Source organism: Gallinula chloropus (genome assembly GCF_964237585.1).
Source record: "Gallinula chloropus genome assembly, chromosome: 2".
Taxonomy (NCBI): Eukaryota; Metazoa; Chordata; class Aves; order Gruiformes; family Rallidae; genus Gallinula; species Gallinula chloropus.
This window is the reverse complement of record NC_140086.1, coordinates 90,006,867-90,026,935: the sequence shown is the minus strand read 5'-3', so window position 1 is coordinate 90,026,935 and position 20,069 is coordinate 90,006,867.

Below are 20,069 nucleotides of genomic sequence, written 5' to 3'. Positions count from 1 at the left end.
TCGAACCCCAGCCCTCAAGATTTGGAAAGCGGGCTAAGAGGCGTTTCTGGGGCTGTTGCGTGCGCACTGCCTCCGGGGTCGTCGTGTTCCCCGTCCCTCTCCCTCCTCCCCCCCCGCCCCGGCGTTTGGGGAGCGATTAGCGAGGGTGAGCACGTCGCTCGCGGGGGGCGCGTCAGCTTGAGCCGAAGCTGATGGCACCCCGGGTAGGAAAGCGCTGCGAGTTTCACTTCGTAATCTTAAGACTCCTCCGAGAGATGCATTTCACGGGGTGAAGAAGCAACCCCACCCGGCAGCAAGTTTACCCTGTAGGGAACACTCCTCTCTCTCTCTCAAAAACCCTGCCCAGAAGTTATGGATATAAGGAACCCCAAACAATACCCAGAAGTGATGGATAGAGCGGTACCCGGCGATAAATTCGAGCACTTTTTACATCGGTTGACACTTCCTTCGCCGGCTTTGCTGCGGTTCAGGCGCTTGGCCGCGCTACAGCCAGGTGAGAAACAGGGCAGGCCCAGCAGCCCCACACCGCAGCCCCACCGTAACCACCCAGGTTGCTCGCACAGGAGGAACGAAAAGCTTCTGCAGCAGCCAGGAAACAGGCTTCAGCCTCAAGCGTCCACGGGGGGTTAAAACAACAGCAGGTTAAACGTGCAGCTTCGCGTAATAGGAAAACATCTCGGTCCTGCGTTCCCTGAGGGAGGAGCTGGCGAAGCAGGCTACAGGAGCCCCGTGCCTTCAGAGAACCTGCCTTACAAGCCTCGGGTCCCTTTGCACATGGAGAGAAGATCCTTCCGATGCTGATTCAAGGAGGGGATGTGGACTTGGGAAGAATGCTCATGGGCGCACAGCAGAACCCAAGGAAAGTCCCCGAGACTGAAAAAAGTAAACCCTGCATGTGTTCAAACGCTTCCCTGACACAGGGCCGGTGTTTGGCGTAGCGATTAGAGCATCTTAATAATCAAGATATTTTAATTAATATTCACAGCTGGTTTTCTTTTTCACGTGAAGAAAATACACCCTTAGAAACATATCCCCACGTATATTTTTATGCCCTATGTACCTAAGTTTTTAAAGGAGGGGTTTCTTTCCCAACAGCTTTTTAATGAGAAGAACAAATTCAGCAATAGAGTTAATTCTTGATGATAGTCTAGAAAAGGGAACAAATAAATCAAATGCAACCAAACACAACCGAAAAATATTTTCCTAATTCTCTGACCAATTTTAGAATTGCTTGCACCTGGAAAAAAACAATTCAATTGTACGTTTTTCTATCATTTGGAACATTTATGTATTTCCCTCCATACTGAGACACAAACTGTCCTTAATATTAAATACAATCGCACTGTAAATGTAACAAGACACGTGCAATATAATCAACTTTTCCATGTTCAGCCTTTTTCCTTGCTCTCAGTCGTAGTAACTACTTGCTCTGAATATAATATTGCTTGCCATAAGGTTTGTTTGTACAGGAAGAGGCAATATCCCATCTATCAAATGCAGTTATGGCTTTATTCTGTCTCAAATAAAAAAAACCCAGTCATATAATGGTTGTGGAACTTCAGTGCTGGAGACAACAAAAGATGACCTCCAGATTATGAAGTTCTGTCTTACTTTGTGAGTGCTCGTAAAATGTCTGTAATAGAGAAACATTTCTGCCTCTTCCCCAGGAGTGATGGTTGCAATCTAAATTTGAGTCAGGCCATGCTACAACCAGAACTTCTTGCCATGCAGAAGACTGGAGAAAACTCACAGCCGTAATTGTATCAATGCAGCAACTGGCAATGTAAAGACAGGGTTAATTGGATGAGGCACTGACCTGCCAAAATCAGGCACAAATCCAAAGTTAATGACACTTAGGGGATTAAAGAGTGGGGTGACATCACTCATAAAAGTTACGTCCAGCTCACAAACCTGCAATTTTGAATTATTTGCAAATTCAAACATCCTCAAATATCCCATTCCCCATTTGACGCATCTGCACATGTACGTGTGTGGATGCTCATGTACTACGTAGCTATGGACATGAAGGCAGAGAAGAACTGCCTCCAAATTTTCAGAAGAAGAACATGACCTTTAGGCTTCTCGATCCCTGCAGAAAACATGTGCATCTCATGCTCCACTGCTCCAATTCTCTAATATCCTTGGAGCACTGTTACAAACCTATGATTGCTAGAAGCAATGGTGAGTAACCACGTTCTAGGTTATATTTTCCTAGAAGAGGCAAAGCGGGTTCGGCAGAGTTGTACAGATTAATACTAGCGGGTGGGTTGGTTCAAATATCTTCCAAATCAGACTGGTGGGGGTTTTTTTTTTATACAGCTGTAGCCTTTTTCCATCAAAAGCAAGACACATAATCAGAATACTTTTAGAAGGTTGCGTTCCATGAGAAGTTTCAAAACTTTATTGGGAATTACTGTTTACATAAGAAGCTTCCCAAAATCGAGGCACTTTGCAAATAAAATTAAGCAGACTGTGTATTTTGGGGGTCCGGAGCCAGGCAAGAAACTCCAGTCAGAGCAAGATTTCAACAAGGCTGCTGTGCACAGTGTTTGTCACAGGGTTCAGGGGCAGCAGAACAGTTGAAGAAGAAAGTTTGTTTTTCTTATTTTAACCGTTTGGTCACAGTGGTGCTGCGAGGGGAGAGCGCATCCTATCCGCTGCCCGCCATGTGCCTCTACTTCCAAACACGGTACAAGACATGTCAGTCATTACTGGCAAAAATTATGGGATTATTCTTCTACTGGAGAATTCAGTTGGCTCTTCTCCATCCCGCTCTGCTTGCAACTCCCTTGCACCTTGCCTCTGGGTCCTCAGGTCCCTTAACCCTTTCTTCTGCACCCAGCACAGCTCCTGGTCCTTGTAATATTCCACCCTGACCCCATGACCACTCATTGCACATGGGAGGTGGAGAGGAAAGAAGCTGCAAATGCACCTCTAAAGCTTTCAAAGAAAAAAAAACAATTCTAGTCAAGGCTTGAAGTAGAAATTTTCAGCCAATCATATTCTCTTCCCCTCCTTGCTCCTTTTTCTCAGAGCAACAGCACAAGCAACCCAAAGCTTTCAGGGCACCAGAGAAGCAGTGCACAGTTAGCCAATAGCAATGCACTTACAAACATAAATATACAGACATATACACGTGTGTATTTAAAAAAAGAAAAAAGCTGCTGGCTTTCTTCCCTCCCTTCTTTTCCTGTTGTCAGTCTTCCTAGCTGCATCCCTCAGACAAGCCCTGTTTCGGGCCAACCTCTGCTTCCCAGCATCCCAACAAAGAGACCCTCCTTCCCTCTGTGGCTGCCCAGGGCGAGGAGCTGTGCCTTTATCCAGGCGATCTTGACTTTAGGAAAAGAAGGCGGCACTAGTGTTTGAAAAAGCCCATCGGTAGAGCTGAAGTCATGAATCCCCACCAAAAAGGACCCTACAACAGGGACATGGTGACTGCTGGCATGTTTTTTGCATGATAAGAATCTCCACAAGAGATCTGTATTTCTACAGGGAACTAGAAAATGACCAAGAGCTGAGCTATGAGGATCAAAGGCAAACAGCATCCATGTGAGCGTGGCTGCTCAGACAGACCCAGAAGAGCAAAGCTGTGCTGCTACTGGAGCATGAAGCAAGTCCAAGGGACTCAACAGCTGTCAGTGCAACAGGCTGGAAGGTTCTGCCAGGCCAACAGATGTTTTTGTTGGGGAAACATACCCAGTATAGCTCAGCATCTGGGACCCATGATTGTCACTGAAATGGAGGAAAGCACTGGGATACAGTGGACAAAGTTTCTGGGGCTGTACCCCACCCTTCTTTTCATTTAATTGAGAAACATTCTTGGGAAGTTGGGGTGCTAGAAAGGGCAAATCTTAAGACGTGACTAAAGAATAACTTAAGCGTGGTATTTATATACTTACAAAAGCATATGTCTCTTATTAAGACTTTTAGTCTTATTTCTTGTGAGACCGTTGTTTGAGAGCTGGGAAATCTACACTGAATTTAAACCATGCACTAATATGTATATTTTATTTATAGTATGATGTATATGCATGCGTGGAGTTTTCCTATAAGTCTATGTGTGTGCTCAAAGCTGTTCCCAGTTAAATCCAGGCAAAACTCCCATTAACATTTAACAGGAGGAGAACCTGACCTGGTGAGGGTCAGTTAAACTTCCCCCAAGCTCAGCAGGCCCTGCCGTAAGTCCAAACGATGACTGGGCTCATGGAAGCTCATTCAAATCCACTTTGCCTGAAGACAGTGATAAATCACTTGCTGTCTTACATGAGCTTCAAGGAAACTTGTATCTCATGCTTAGTTGTGGCTGGCTGAAATCAGAGATACTGTGTTGGTACGTTTGGAGTGGAGCTTGCTGGATTTCTTTTTCCCAGTTTCTGTTTTATACATTAAAGACAGAAATTTTCCAAAATGCCAGCTCTTTTTTGCTGTTTTCTGGGAAAGATTTGATTTTTGAAAGCATTCAGCATTTGCTGTTCCCATTGAATCCTTCTGCAAGGGTGAGTGCTGAGCAGCTCCAAAAGGCTCACGTGCTCAAACTGAACAAAGTAGAAGGAACCTATGTGCTCCATTTACCAACAAATTAAAAAATAATTATTGAAAAGTACATAGAAAACAACAGCCCAATTCAATAAAGTTCGTAACCACACCTAAAATCTTAATAATCCTTCCCAGGTCTCCCAAGTGCTTCATCACGTGCTGAAGGGCTTTGCTGGGAATTGGATGTGTTTAATGCCAAGTACGTCTCTCAGTGCTTTGGTGGCGGATGCTCAAGCTGAGCTCCCAAAAGGTGGAGCTCTCCCTCTCCAATGTGGGCATGGTACCAAGCCTAGGCTCCTAGCCTCAGTCCCTGAATAATATTGCAAAAACCACTGAAATAATTAAAGGGCTTACTGGGTTTTCACCCTGAATGTATAAGGGACCATGGGAACCCACACAAACTTAAACCATACCAAAATGCCATCTTCTCCTTGGACTTGCACTTGGAATAGCTATCTACCAGAGTGCTAAGCAGATGAAAACCATTATTAACAGCAATCTGAGTGAGTTCTGCTGTGCTGGGATTTCCGACGCCTCTGTACAGGTGGGACACGATGACACAGCGCGCGACAGTTCACACCGACAGTGAAAAGCACAGATTTGCTGGGGAGAAGGGAAGGGGCAGGAGGAAAGAGCATCTGCCTCAATCAGGTAGAGCCAGCCAGAGTGAAGCTGATCTTGTAGAATGCGGCTGTGTGCCCAGCCCCCCTTACAGTGGGAAGCCAGAGCTTACACGTGCCGTGCAGGGACTTCTGCAGCCCAAGAACAGGGCAACAGGGCAGCAAGTTTTCTGCCCCACAACAGTTTAATTTTGTATTCACTGAAAAAATAGTAGGGTTACATGTAAAATAATAATAAATTAAAAAGTCTATGTGTCTATGTGAGGGTAGGGAAAAGTGTCAGACTTGAATTTTATTTATTTTAATTCTACCCAAGACAGCATGTATTGGTTTGAATAGCCCCGAAGATCATTTCAGAGTGTTACAGTTTTAAACAGGAAAATGCCACGAAAGTATCAACTACGATATTTGCAATTAATATCTATGCAGTCGGCAGCTCATAGCCCATAAATAGGTAGAAATTCTTGCCACCAGATACAGAGAACACTTAGACCTACCATCCCTGAAATTTTGTATTATAACCTCTGAAGTGCAAGGTTTTTACAAAGCACCACAGGTGCTAGGTGGTGTGGTAGGAGAAAACGTTGGTGTCTCATGGAGAGATGCCTTTAATGCAAAGATTAGACTAGCAGCCAACACAGAGGATGAATGTTTCTTCTGTACAGTCCTGGACATGGTGAAAGCCTTGAATGCATCCAGCTTTGTAACTGCAGCTAGAGAGGCACACACTCTTAATAATAATAACAACCCAAGAATGAGTTCCAGTCATCATTTCAACATTTTTTCTCCAACTGGTACATTGAAAATTCCATCTCCTATCTTACTTAAGCTAGCAGAATGCTGTACGTGGCCGTTCTTCCAGATCTAACGATTACATTTCCAGACTCTCCAAAATTACTTTTCTGACTCATACAGATTTCAAGGAAATTCTGAGCAGCAAGAAGAAGGAATTATAAAGAGTGCCCTTTAGAGGCACTCAAATATTTTAGAATTATTAAAAAACCCAAAGCAGTGAGTTTTTCCAAGTTATGTCTCTAGACCTTGATGCCTTCTGGCCCCTCAGATGGTTTCTACACAATGTTTAATAAGGTTTCAAATGATTAGAGTCTGAATTGAGAGCAACTTTAAAGTATGGTGTGCAACAGGCTTTATAAAGTCCAATAACCTTTTTTTTTTTTTTAAACCCCAAAACATTTTGGCCTCCATAGCCTGTGCTTGGAAAACATGCTGGGGCAAGATGCGTTTGGCTCACTTCACATCTGCCTATGGTACAAGCACATATCACACTGACAGGCCAGCCCATATAACCAGAACTTACAAACCCCAGCTTTCAAAACACTGTCCTTGACCCAGTGAGTGAAAGGAGCCGCCCATGCTCATGCAGTTGAGTGGAAGAAGCCAACATAACCGCGCAGGAGCCGCTTTGATACTTTCCAGTTTACAGACACTGGCAGCACAAGTTAAAATAACACATTCAGCCTTTATTCACGATGGACACCTTGATCTTAGGGTCCTTGTTGATGAGGACAGAAGGTGGCACATGTACGTCTGCAATTCTTTTTTTGGAAAGGAGAATCAACGCTGAAGAAGCTGGTTACATTCTGTTAAATGAGGGAACAGCATTCCTACTGTTCAGGAGTGGTGCTCGTACTAGAATCTCACAATATTTGAATTACAGCACAGGCTTATTTTTCCACCCATACTTATTCAGAGGAAACCCTGAGCACAGGTATTTTCAAGTGAGCAGCTGGCCTTGGTGCACACCTATGCCCTCCACTGACTGTGGACAAACCAAAGACATACTGCTTTTGTTCCTGTTTTCAGACCTTTGTGAGGTGTCTGAATACAGAACAACAGGGCCATATGGGCACCAGGAGGAACGCATGAGGGGATGGATTATATAAAAAAAAAAACATAGAATTGGGCAATGCTTTCAGGAAAAACTCCGTTCACATGGGCAGTAGTCATTGTTCCAGAGGGTCCAATAAAGAAAACCAAAACCACCACACACAACCAAAAAACCCCCAACAAATCAGAAGCAAAGCAACGGAGTTAATACAGTACTTGCTATTTTGAAGTATCACAGAACATCCCAGAAAATAAGCAGTCCTTAGACTGCTGACAGGAAACTCTGAGTATGACAGCCAGTGCTGACTGAAGTCAGAAAGGTTAGACCTGTTACAGAAAACAGCTACTGCTTTAAGACCAGTCTATCAGAAACCCTCTCTTTTGACCTAACTCTGCTTCCATTGAAGCCGGTGGGAGTCTTCGGTGGATTTGGGAATCACCAGAATAAAGCTAAACATAATTTCACCCTCTAAAAATCTCATTCATTGTAACCACATTTCACAAAAAGGATTTTGTTCTTTATGCAGAGGCATCTGCACAGAGCTCAGGGAATCCAATACCAGACAAGCTGAAACACATTTATTTTATTTATACTACGTCTACTACACAACATCTGGGCTTAATGTACAAGTACATCATAGCAGACTAAAACACTGCAATCACAAAATGGCCCCTAATCTAACCTAGCACCTTCCCTACACGTATATAAATTTGCCATTTGCAAAAGGGCCAGGCCAGGGGAATGAGTGTGGATGTCCTTGGTTGCCGTTTGTCAAGACGAAATTTCTCAAGGAAGGCTTTGAAAAAATCTGTGGCCAGAAAGGCAACATGATCATCAGCCACAGCGCCCTGCTGCAAAAGGCCAACCCACTCCACAATTTTGGTAGGAAGTGTAATAACTCGGGGTAGAAATTGAGAACTTAAGACACTACAGGGAGCAACTGCACTGTTTAAAAGAATATTTATACTTGCCCTGACACGAAGTTTCAAAACAAAGAGCCTTCCGCGTTACCCATCGCAAAGTGCCTTAACCCTCCTTTTCTCTACACTTTCCAACTTCTCACCTGTGTGACATTTAGTACTGACCAGATCAAAAACTCGAATCAGCGAAGGACACACCTACTGTGCCAGACAACACAGTAAGATCCTTTCTACCTGCTCTGCTTTAACGTTCACATTTGAAAGGAAAAAGCAAAATGAGAAACAGCTTGCCACTTGACTTCTCATTTAAGAGTCGTTCTGCCTCCAAGATATTTTGGAGAGAAATTAATTTTCCTGCACATTTTCTCCGACAGAAAAATAGAAACTTTCTGATTCATGTATTCCACAGATGTTAAACTGTGATCACTAAAACTGCTCATTGTAAAATTAGACTGCTTTTAATCCTCAAAACGATTTAACCATCTTGACCTAAGCCTGTCCCTTTAGTGAAAGACATTAGTGAACTGATTTAGAGTTAAAAAAATTCTGATGTGACGTGTTTTTTAGGTAGCCAAGAGAAATAAATTTAAATAATAAACATATAGAAGCAGCAAAACTAAAAGTTAAATTTACATACTAATTCAGCTTAAACAGAGGTCTCAGAGGTAACTGAATTCTTGTGATTTCAAGTGGATTTCCACACTGAATTCTATGGAATTTGAATCTTTGGTGATAAGACCCAGACTTTCACTTAGCTTTATTCACTCATAAACTGTTAGAATTGATTAAAGTATATTTCAGTCTTCCCAAATATTCCTATTAAAGGCTCTTTGTTTTCATGAAACGCTCTTTATGGGAATGCCAAACCTCAAACTATACCCTGGATCACATGGACCAGGCAGCTTTTTAACATTGCTTTTGGCCCAGGTCTACGAAGTCCTCGGCATTTATCTGCAACTCACTCTTCAGGTTTCATTAACCATATGTCAGGGGCACCAAAAGCTTTAACATAAAGTCAAACCTAAATGCACTTTTTTCTAGTACAGCAGCAGAGCGGAAGGCAAGATTTAAAACCCAAATGGTGAAAATGTGTTTCAGGAAGCTGCAGGGCTATTTTGGGCAAAAGGATGAGGAAATTCTATAACACCAGCCTGTTTTACCAAATCCCATTAGATCATGCAACCTTTTTGGCTCCTAAGAACAAACCCACAGAAAAGAATCTCAATTACCTTCAGATGCACATGAGTAACTCATCGGTCCAAATGAGTACCAAGCCTGTGCATGTGCTGTTGAGGGCAGTATTTATGAATATACTACCAGACCGAGATGCTGGCAGATTTATGTGCTGGATGCAATTCTACCTTTTGGTAGAAGGCGAAGATGAGCATCTCCTATTTTGGAAACAACGGCTATTTTGTAAGCACAGGAACAGCTTTTCTCAAGATGCGTTCTGAATAATAGGAGGAAACCTCAAATATATAACACCCCTACTTTTCTATAAGAGAAATAGCACGACAGCTATGCTTTGCCTGAATGATGAAAGAAGGTTGATATTTCTAAATTACATGTTAATAGAGGGAAATTGCAATTGGCTTTCTTGAGGTTTTAATATATTTCTGAATTGAGTTCTAAAAGACATTCTGGCAGTGCCATAAAAAACAAATACAGAGAAACTTAAAAATACTTTGAATATGTTATTGTTCCAGCTCAGGAGACACTAAAGATGTCCTTGTTTTTTTACTTAAATATTTGCAATGCATTAATAAATCATTTAACATAGGATAAAATATTGCAATAACTTAATAATGAAACTCTTATACTAATTATACTGCACAGTTGGAAGAAAAAGGAGGTTAATTGTTGGCTCATATACCCCCAAATTTCATAGAATCACAGAATGGTTTGAGGTTGGAAGGGACCTCAAAGTCAATCCAGTTCCACTCCCCCTGCCATGGGCAGGGACATCATCCACTAGACCAGGTTGCCCAAAGCCCCATCCAACCTGGCCTTGGACACTGCCAGGGCATCCACAACAATTTCTACAAAGAACATTCTTAAAAGTCTAAAGAAATCAGATTTAAAACATAGCAATTACTACAGTAAAACTTTCAAGTGGGAAGAACTTAGTGGTGCTGGATTCTAAGGCTATGTGAAGACTGACTGCATAATAAAACAGATCAAGGGAGTGTTGACCTGGGGGGGAGGGGGAAGGGGCAAGCAGCCCAGTCTCTCTACATCCACTGTACTTGGTCTTTGTCCTTTCTACCATCCCACTTTATCCTTTACATTGTGAAAGGGTGGCCCTAAGACATTAAAATTTTGGGGTGGGGTTCCCCCCTCTCCCCAGGTAAATATGCCTGAAATAATGTGCAGGTCTACCAGAATGGTATTTTCATCATAAGAGCCTGATGCATGCATTGCATGAAGACACAGAAATTTTGGGATGTGCAAAGCCTGCTGGTCCTTGGAGGTCTGTCCTGGAAGGAGGGATCTAAATTTGGGTCAGTCTTATCTATAATTCCTACTGGAAATGGCTTCTGCTTTATGCCTTCCCTGGGCCAGGCCTATGCATTGTGTTAGGCAGCACCACTTGCAAAGACCAAAGCAACCAGGGACTGTATTCAAAATTAAGCAGTATAGATGCCCAGCTGTCAGTGCTGAAATGTGCTCCTCAACCCAATTTTCTTTAGCAGCAGAGACACAGCCCAAACAATTAAAGGAGCTTTACCACACTCAAAAGAACTGCAGGTTGTGATAAAGGTTGAAATACCATTTATAGTAGTCAAACTTGGCTTTCTCTACAAATATTGTTACTATTACAGCCCACCTCCAAGGAAGAACCAACCAGTTGCGTGTGAAGGAGACAATGTGCTCTGGCATGAGCAGAAGGAAAGTAGACACCCAGCCAGGACACATTCTGTGTCCCTGACACAGCTTCTGCTGCAATTTCTCCACCTGTAAATGCAGGTGACGATCCTTTCTAAAGGCACTGGAGAAGGGCCTGGGAGAAACCCCCCATGTAAAGAATAGCATGACAGATAAAGAAGTCTTAGCAGTTTTAACACTAAAATGGTATTTGTTATCATGGATGGCATTAAAACAGATGGTACTTTGCTTTCTACAAGCACTGTAATTAGTCTCTTGGCTTTTGCATTCATGTATGGCGCAGCCCGTCATCTCTGCCGAAAGAGAAGGTACACTTTCTGTGGACCCTGTTTTTTTAATATGCATATACCTATCTTGTAACATTCAACCTTGGGTTTTTTAACCCTTGGTGATCCAGTATTGCCTCACCAAATGAGCAATTCTTTGCTTGCTGCTATACCTTTTTAGTGTGATTGCTTACCAAATAGTATTTAAATTATTAAACATTATTAAAGAGGAAAGTTCAAGAGCTCAGGTGGGAAGAGGCTAAGAAAAGGAAATGACCCAGGGCTATCCTCAGAGTTGATTCCAACTGTGCGACCTCAAGCATGTGTCATTTGTTAATGATTTTGAAACATATTTCAGCTCATAGCTCCAATAAAAAGCAGCAAATTCAAAGGAATAAATTCCTTCCAAAAATTAAGTCTTTCACCCAACTAAATTTAGATCCCCAATTCAGATACAAGTTCTAAACCAATTTTTTTTCTTTCACATTAACTGAGGTTAGAACAAGGTATGCCACTGTAAGCAAAGGAAGAATTTCACATAAAATTTTTGTATGTTGTGGTTAAATCCACAGTTATTCCCTAAAATGAAGGGTAATTCCTCACAATGAATAACACCTATAAGGAAACAAAAAGGCAGAAGCTTCTTAAAAGAAGTCAGAGGTGAATTATACTTAGTGCTGTCAAAGTGTAATGTTAGGAGTCCTTTATTCCATTCATAATACAGCCTTGTAGCTTAAAAATAAATAATGAAAAGGAAAAAAAAAAGAAACTGCTTTACTGAAAAAAAAAATAGAGAAACCAAAACCCCATCCCCTAAACCAGATGTGATAGGATTTCACTATGGTCAGAAAATGGCTTGCAAATAAAGTGGTGAAAAGTATATCTTTGACTACTGTTATGTCTTTGCATTTAGAAATATCTTTTACCCCAGATGCTTATAAAAGTTCGGCCTGTCTGTTCTCTGCCATGACCTGCCCCCCCCCACCCAATCCGAGGAGAACTGGAGAAGGCTGAGGTATGGTTCAGCAGTTTTATCAGCTCTAAACTGAAGGGAGCTGAAAGAGCTATGTCATCGTTTTCTCCTGAATGTGGACTGGGCAACACCTCCTCCCTACCTTTGTCCCTGCGTGTCATTTGACCTTTAAATTTTCTGGGACTCCGAATGCTGGCCTTCCTGAGCTTCTTCCATGGAAGAAATAAGGTCCATGGAGACACCATAAATATTGCAAAAAAAAAAAAAAAACCAACTTTCTGAGAACTTTCACCACAAGAGAGCCCATTATGGAGATACAGACATGCCTCTCCCCTTCTGACTGCTGAGTGGGCAGAAAGAAGACCTGAAGACTTGCGGAGTCAGAACAAGCTGCTGCAGGCAGAGCTGTTCCCCCTTTCTGCCCCACTAAGATGTAGTTTCCAGGAGAAGCATTCTGACTACCCCCATGAGCTGGAGCGTGCACCAGGCAGCCTTGTCTTCAGTCAGTCTCAGTGCTCTGTTCAGTAAAGGTTTCTGGGACCATGAAGCTGCCTGCCCTTGGGGTGCCCCTTGGTGCAATTTGGGCATATCCCACCAAGTTATAGGACGGTGGGGACACAGATACCCATAGCAACTGGTGGGATATGCCAGGCTCTAGCTTGTTGCCCCAGCTGATGAGAAGCTCTTGAGGTGAGCTTCACACATCTCCTTCCAAGCTACCCAGTGTTGGAACTGACCCCAGGTTTATCCATAATGATCAGGGGCTTTCTTCAAAGAAATTGTTGCTGAAGCCCTTTTCCACCAAAAACTCACCAGATCACATCTGAATCATAACATACCCAACCCATTTATTTTGCTTTTAAGTGGTGTGACCATCTCTGAGAGTATTACAGCCAATCTGTCTTGTAATTCAATGGTAAGACAATTTAGCAGTGCTGTGTTTTCAAAATGTAACTTTTGTATTTTATATAAAAGAATAAAAGGGAGTCTTCCAGCCATTCAAACCTTGAATCTTCCAGTTATGAATCACCAAACGGGAGCACTACATTTTTTTTTTCTCCCTACTTCTTGCTATTCTATATTCCTGTAACTGTTCCCTTTTTAAAGAGGGATAATCTTTTCACGATCCCTTCTCATGTGGAAGATAAACCAGGTTTCAGAACATTTTGGCAGGATCATGGGTTTCCCACATACAGAGATCCTGCAGGAGAGATGTGGCAGGACACGTTCTGACAATACAGTGGGAAATTTTTGAAACTCTGTTGAGTGAAGCCAGAAGAAAAGAAAAGAAAAAAAAAAATCTCATTTCATAACTGTGTGTCACAGGACAGCTGTTCCAAAATCTGTTGCCCTTTAACATCCTATTTTATTCTGGAATAACATCCGTGTTTGATTAACTACTATTTCTCATTTGCATCTCTCTTGTTTTAAGGTACACAGAATGTCACAAAACACTCCCTTGTTGACAGGCTGCTTACTTATGGCACTATGATACTGCCTTCCATGGCACTTTTTTAAATCCTTGGGCAAAAGGTAATATTTAAAATATGTATTATGCTATTATTAAATCTCCCCAATCGGGTAGAAGAATAGATATCTGAAAATTGACAGAGAATTCATGTCAGTCTGAGTCCGACTTCCTACAACCACAGTTAAAACAGTGTTGGTTGCATTAATTTTAGTATAAATTTCTGCTCATTTCTCTGCGTAAGTAAAATTATGATCAAAAGAACCAAACCTTTAATACGTGCATTCACTAACATTCATTAGTAGCCAAGGCCATTATTTTAATCACCGTTTAAAATGATATATTTCAGGGAATTATGAAGAATTGCACGCAGAAGAACACGCTGCTTTTCATGTTCCCTTAATTTCAGAGTTTTATTGGGGTTCCTGTTTCTGCGTGTTACTAAATTTACAATAGTGATAATAATAATAAAATCTTTTAAAACTCCCTAGATGCATCTCACTCAGAGGAAACTTTTGGGTTGCTTTTTTTTTTAACTGGTAAACATCTGAACCTAAGCTGTTTTTTTAAGAGAGCACTTCAAAAGAAAAAAAACATATGTTGTGGCTGGCCTTTGTTATCCAGTTAATGAAGAAACTAATTCATTGTTTGGACAGGCCATTGAGTAAAAAGTAGCTGAATTTTTTGGGGGAAGATCAAGTGCTTAGTACAACACATGATTTGTATCAGCTTTGATTTGTAGGAAACATATAGCGAATCCAAAATAATTTCAAAGTAAATATATTAGAAAGCTTATGGAGATTGTCAAAAGAGATTTTAGGGTTTTTTTTTTTTTTTAAAAGACTGCATAGCTACTGTTGCTCCCAAACATCACATGAAATATTTCGCTACTTCAATCACACAAGATGTTGAAAGTAAAAATGTTCTCTATGGAAGAAAGAATAATAAATTCTGTAAAGACCTAGAGACTGCACCGCTTGGGGAGAGACCGAGTACAGAGGCTGCAGTTTTATTGCTACTTTGCACAGAACCGTATTTTACTTCAGACAAAGTTCAACTGCGTGGGGAGGCAGGAATGGACAAAAGCCACCCATCTCATACACATGCTAATGTCTAAGAGAAGAGGAAAGGCAAAGGACTGGGTTCAGCAAAGAGCGCCGGTGCCAGGCAGCACCTGGGGAGACTGTACATACCCGGGCAAGGGGTCCTCACCTCTGCTGGCTTTTATTGTATATAAATGAAGGCTAGGACTGGCTTCTTCTAAGAGAGAGAGAGTGACCCTCAGAAACTGCCCCCTCGTCCTGTTCAGGGACACATGTCGCCCATAACCTTTGGGTTTGCCTTCCCCACGTGGGTAAAAGCTGGCTGTGGTGGTGCCTCCCTTTCTTAGCCCAGAGATCCCAGCCACATCTCTGGGTTGGAATCAGCATTTTTACCTCCTCTTGGGCCTCAAAATATTCCAGGTAGAAGCTCAACACCCTCAGACAGCCCTCAGCTCCCCCCTGCAAGCATCACCAGGACTCATGGGGACAGAGAGACATAAAAAGGTAACCTGGCTTAGTAGGCTAGCAAGCAGGTAGCAGCAGCAAGGGCAGAGGGGAAATCCTGAGATTCTTTCAAAGTGACTGAAAAGCAATGGTGAAATTTTTCTTTTTTTTTTTTAATTCAATCCAAATCCCCTAGAGAAATGAAATCAGGCAGCCATTCTGAGGAATGGATTTTGTCCCAGCACATTAAACTAGTCTCAACAAAGACAATGCACAGAAAGCAATGATCAGCAAGCTCTTTACAAGTAGCAAACAAACTGAAGATGTATTTTTGGAACATAAGAAGCATTGTTAAATTAAAGAAGCAGCATAAGCCATGGCGGGAAATTAATGCACACTCAAAATCTTCAGTTATGGGCAGCTGGGTATTGGGAGCCAGAGATGATGGAGAAGAATTTCAATTCTAAAATAATAATTTCTTTTGGGAAGTGATAACTTTTGGGGTCTATATCAAGTTATCCTCCAAATCAATAATGTTTGATTTCCAACGCAGAAACTGCCTGCAGATCAACAGCAAGTCAGTAGTCAATTGCTCCAAGATATAATAACCCTTCCGGAAAATGGCATTTGTACCATGAAACCAACAAACTGATGACTTCAGAAAACCACATTCTGTACCCACCTACAGGGAGTCACTGAGAATGTCCGAGACATGCATAACCTTTATTCCCCCCACCAGAATTTGTGAAGGCTGCTGGAACCGGGGCTGGTACCCAGCTTCATAATTGGAAGAGATATGTTCCTAAAAAACAGTATCCACCAAAGAACATGGAATTCCCCCAGCAAAGACACCACCAACCAGGTTGTGCTGAAACCTGAATCAGCTTTACAGGATACCTGAGTTTATAGAGGAACAGGGAAATTATGCTAATTGACATGTGGCGAAGTTGAAGCTCAGACTTAAAAAAATACCAGGCAGCCCAAGAAGCACTGAGGAAACTACCAGCAAAAAGCTAGGGCACAAAGTGTAAGAGCAGTAATTTCAAATACAGAAGACTACAAATCTGAGTTACTACAGTTAGATTCACCACCAGTAGTCGATATTGATATGTCATGGCTCTTTCCACACGACAGCACTGTGTATTTGGCTAAAACTATAATTGTTTTCAGATGAGGAAACCTAAAGTGGGGATGAATGAGACTATGAGATCTGCAGAATGCTTTCAAGAGATGCCAAAGAGATCAATGTCATAAAAAGGGATTGATTTAGACAACAAGATTAACACCCAGAACTATGAAGCAGTATATCTCATATCCAAATAAAGAAATGGAAGATTTAGTAAAACAAATAACTGGAGAAACTGGCACTTACTGACCTAGCTAATGTATACAAGTAAAGATAATTGGTATGAGCAAAGTTTTATATCAAGGTTCAATTTAACAATTAAAAGAAATGCAGCACAGACCCCACTGTCAAACCAGGATGCCTGCTCTCATTGCTCTTGTTTGGCTTTGTGATCAACGTCACTGTAAGACAAAGTGCAGACGAACGCAACGCAAGTATCGCGTGATTTGACAACGTTACACTGGGAGACACAGAAACAGTGAGCGCAATAATATATACCTCATGTGCTTGACAACTGGTTGTATGTGCAAGTACAGGCAAAGATTTTGGCCAGGGTTGCAAAAAAAAAAAAAAAGGATGAAACATATTTTTGGAAAAAGAAATGATCTGTTATAATCTCCACACACCCTGCCCCAAAAGAAGAATCTAACAAGAGCCTTGGCAGATCCCAGCTCCAGCCCATGTAAAAAGTCTGAGTTGATGTATCTTGAAATACAGAAGGAATTTTAATGTCACACAGGACAAAAACTGCATTTCCCACAGTAAACTAGATTTGTTCATCAGAAGTCTGTATCTTAAGAACGAACTACAGATACCCAACTTGATTCTTATTTCCATGTCAATATACGGATCTGAAGGCTGGAAATGTGCTGGAGATTTTATTTAAAAAAAAAAAAAAAAAGACCAAAAAATGGTGTCTGTATGCTCAGTATGCTTCTGAAAGTGAATATTAGGCATCTAATGGAACAAACCTCTGGCAAGCGTCAGGATGAATCTGGTAGCTTTAAAACCAAAAGTTATCCAGAAAAGTAGGAGGAAATTTTTTGGATAAGTGTTAAGAATGAAGATAAAGCATCTGCTGGGAGAGGGATATATAGAGGAGCTGGGCCAAAAAATGTTACTGAGCACAAGAAAAATGCATGGGACTTCACAACGCAGAGGACAAGTGGAGAGCAGCCAGAGACAGATGGGAATGGCAGGGGTCTTGCTCATGCCTGTAGCACATCTAATAGGAATATTTCCTCTGTGATGTAGGCTGGGCTAAACTCCAACTGGACTAAACTTTAGTAATTCACAACTCCTCTGCTGGCACATTTGCTCCTAAATGGAAGAAGAGACTAAAAGGGAGATCACAGGGCTGGGCTGTAATTGTGGCCCTTCTGACTTCACCAACCAGCATCACTAATTCCTTCCTCTGTTAACTCATGAGCAGGACTAAGTCTGGGTGCCAACATCTCCATTCACCGAGAACTGCAGCTCCTGCCTTTGTCCAGTCCTTTACCTACAGCTTTTGACCTTGATGCTCCCACCTGTGCCGTGCATAACCAAGCCTGGAGCAAGAGGCAGGGAAGCTCAGCATCATCACTCCCTTCCTCAGATGGGGTGGGAAGGGATGTGAATGAGTAATGAGCAAAACACCCATATCACTCATTAACCCTACTTTTTGTTAGCCCCTCCCAGCACACCAGCTCACTTACATGCAAATTGGTCACTGGTTAAGGAGAGGATGTTTCCAAGCAAAAATGATTAAGGAGATCTGGTCAGCCTTGGCAGCTATTCTTGCAGGGCTGTTATCACAAATCAGGAAGGAAGAGCGTGTCTGTTTGCAATCCCCTTTGAAAAAGCAGCTCCAGCTCTACTTCCTCAGAGTGTGATGGGGCCAGTGAACTCTCACTGCTTCATGGAAAATGTTCCCAGGCTGTGCTGCTTTGAGCACTGACCACTGCTGCCCAGGAGCATCCTACGATTATGACTCTTGACCTCAGCTACATTCCAACCATCTATCATAATACAGTGGTGTGAATAATTAGAACATGTCCTGGAGTTCCCTCGGGCAACACAAATGGCCACCCTGCTCTATTCTGCCCATTTGGAGGAGCATGATTGTGTCAGATGAAGCAGTTAGATGTTCTAGCTAATCTCTAAAATTATGCCTAGAGATTGTTTTTTTGCTTGAGTAGCTACTCCCTCATTTACATGAAAATTCTGGACAACTAGAAGCAAATGGGATTGTAAAGCAGTTTAGCTCATCACTATGAGAAAAAACTTACTGATATGACTGCAAAAGGATAACCCACCATAATTTGTCTTTCAAGGATCTATTCCCTTGTTATGGTCTGAAAACCACAACAACCAAGACAAAACTAAGGCATGGGCTGTCAGTTTGAAAGGATACCTCCCCTTAATGTAACAGAGGAAAGAGTCTCTCTCTGTGGGCACTTTGTGAATTCCTGCCCATGTTTTTCAGATGCTAAACTGGGATTATCACTTCCACACTTATATGTGGAGGGACCAAGCAAATCCCTCCACTATCTTATTTTTACTGGGACTGACCTCCAAACAGAACAGGAAATCTTTTTGTAAGCAAATTCCCATAACCAGTCCCCTTGCTGTTTAGTCTGCGTTGGATTAAGCAGTGACTTGCTTGCTTCGTTGATTGGCAACTATAGTACTATAAAAACAAATGCACAGAGCAAGTCTCACCAGAAAAGCCTCCCAATCTGCAGACCCTTTCAGCTTTATTTGGACTGAAACTTGATTAGCTCCACTAGACAGGAAACATTCGTCCCTCCTTTCTAATATGGCACTACCAGGAGGACGCATTTTCTCACAGACCAAGTAGCAGAGCAGGGAGGGGGTAGAGAGCAGGAACACCAGAAACCTTTTGTAGTACGTGTCTTAAGTTCAAACTTGTGAGAGGCAGAAGCTGACATCACTATTTATTTATCCTAAAAATTAATTCTTTGATTGATAAAACCCATGGTTTATACAATGCTTGATACTGGGTGAGATACTGGGGGGGGGTGGGACGACACACCCAAAAACACAAAACCAAAACATCTCAGACATTTTAAGCCCACCATACTGTGAAAGCTGGAAGAAGTAGACACTGAGCAGTGAAACACGCTATTTACTCACTGGATACAACACCTTACTTGTTAGCGACACTTTGCAATACTGTTGCACCAGGAAGCCCCCCAGGCAGTTAGGGCTCTGCCTCTGCAGGTGCCCTAGGAACTCAGAGACATGCAGAAGGGGCCACCCAGCATCCATCACTGACAGAAAGTTTTACAGTAAGCATAAATGAGGCAGAACAGTAGTTAAGTGTATTACCCTGCTATAAAGTAGCACATCTACTGAGACATGCAATACCCACGCAAGGGGACCACAGACTGAAGAGAATTAACTGCTTCTTTGTAAGGCCAAATCAGAGATGTCCCATAGTTGAGATGGCATTAAACAAAGCATCCACCTGCAGGTGCAGGCCCTGCCTCCTTCACAGTTGCATTCTGTGCTTCCACCACTACCACCTAACTTAAATCTCATCAGCCACACCAGCCAATTACCCCTGTTGCTTGCTTTAACATCACCTCTGCTACATACTTGCTACAGGGCAATCTGTTGGAAAGCTGTGGATTTACCTCCTAGTGCTACCAGAGCAACCACAACCAAGGAACACACCTCTGAAAACCACACAGACAGGTACACAAATATGCCCAATTCACCCCCATCTGGATGGCTACAGACAACATTTATCCCATTGTTTTAGCACTGAAAGAAAAAGATGCATCAATAGTAGATTTGAAATTGTGTAGCCACCTACCTGTGTGCAACAACACACCTCCAAGATGGCCCAGCACTCCAAGAAAATTGGATCCTAGCTCTGTGTCTGAGTCAGGAAGGCATCTGAGCTCAGACAGGTCATGATAAATGCTGGC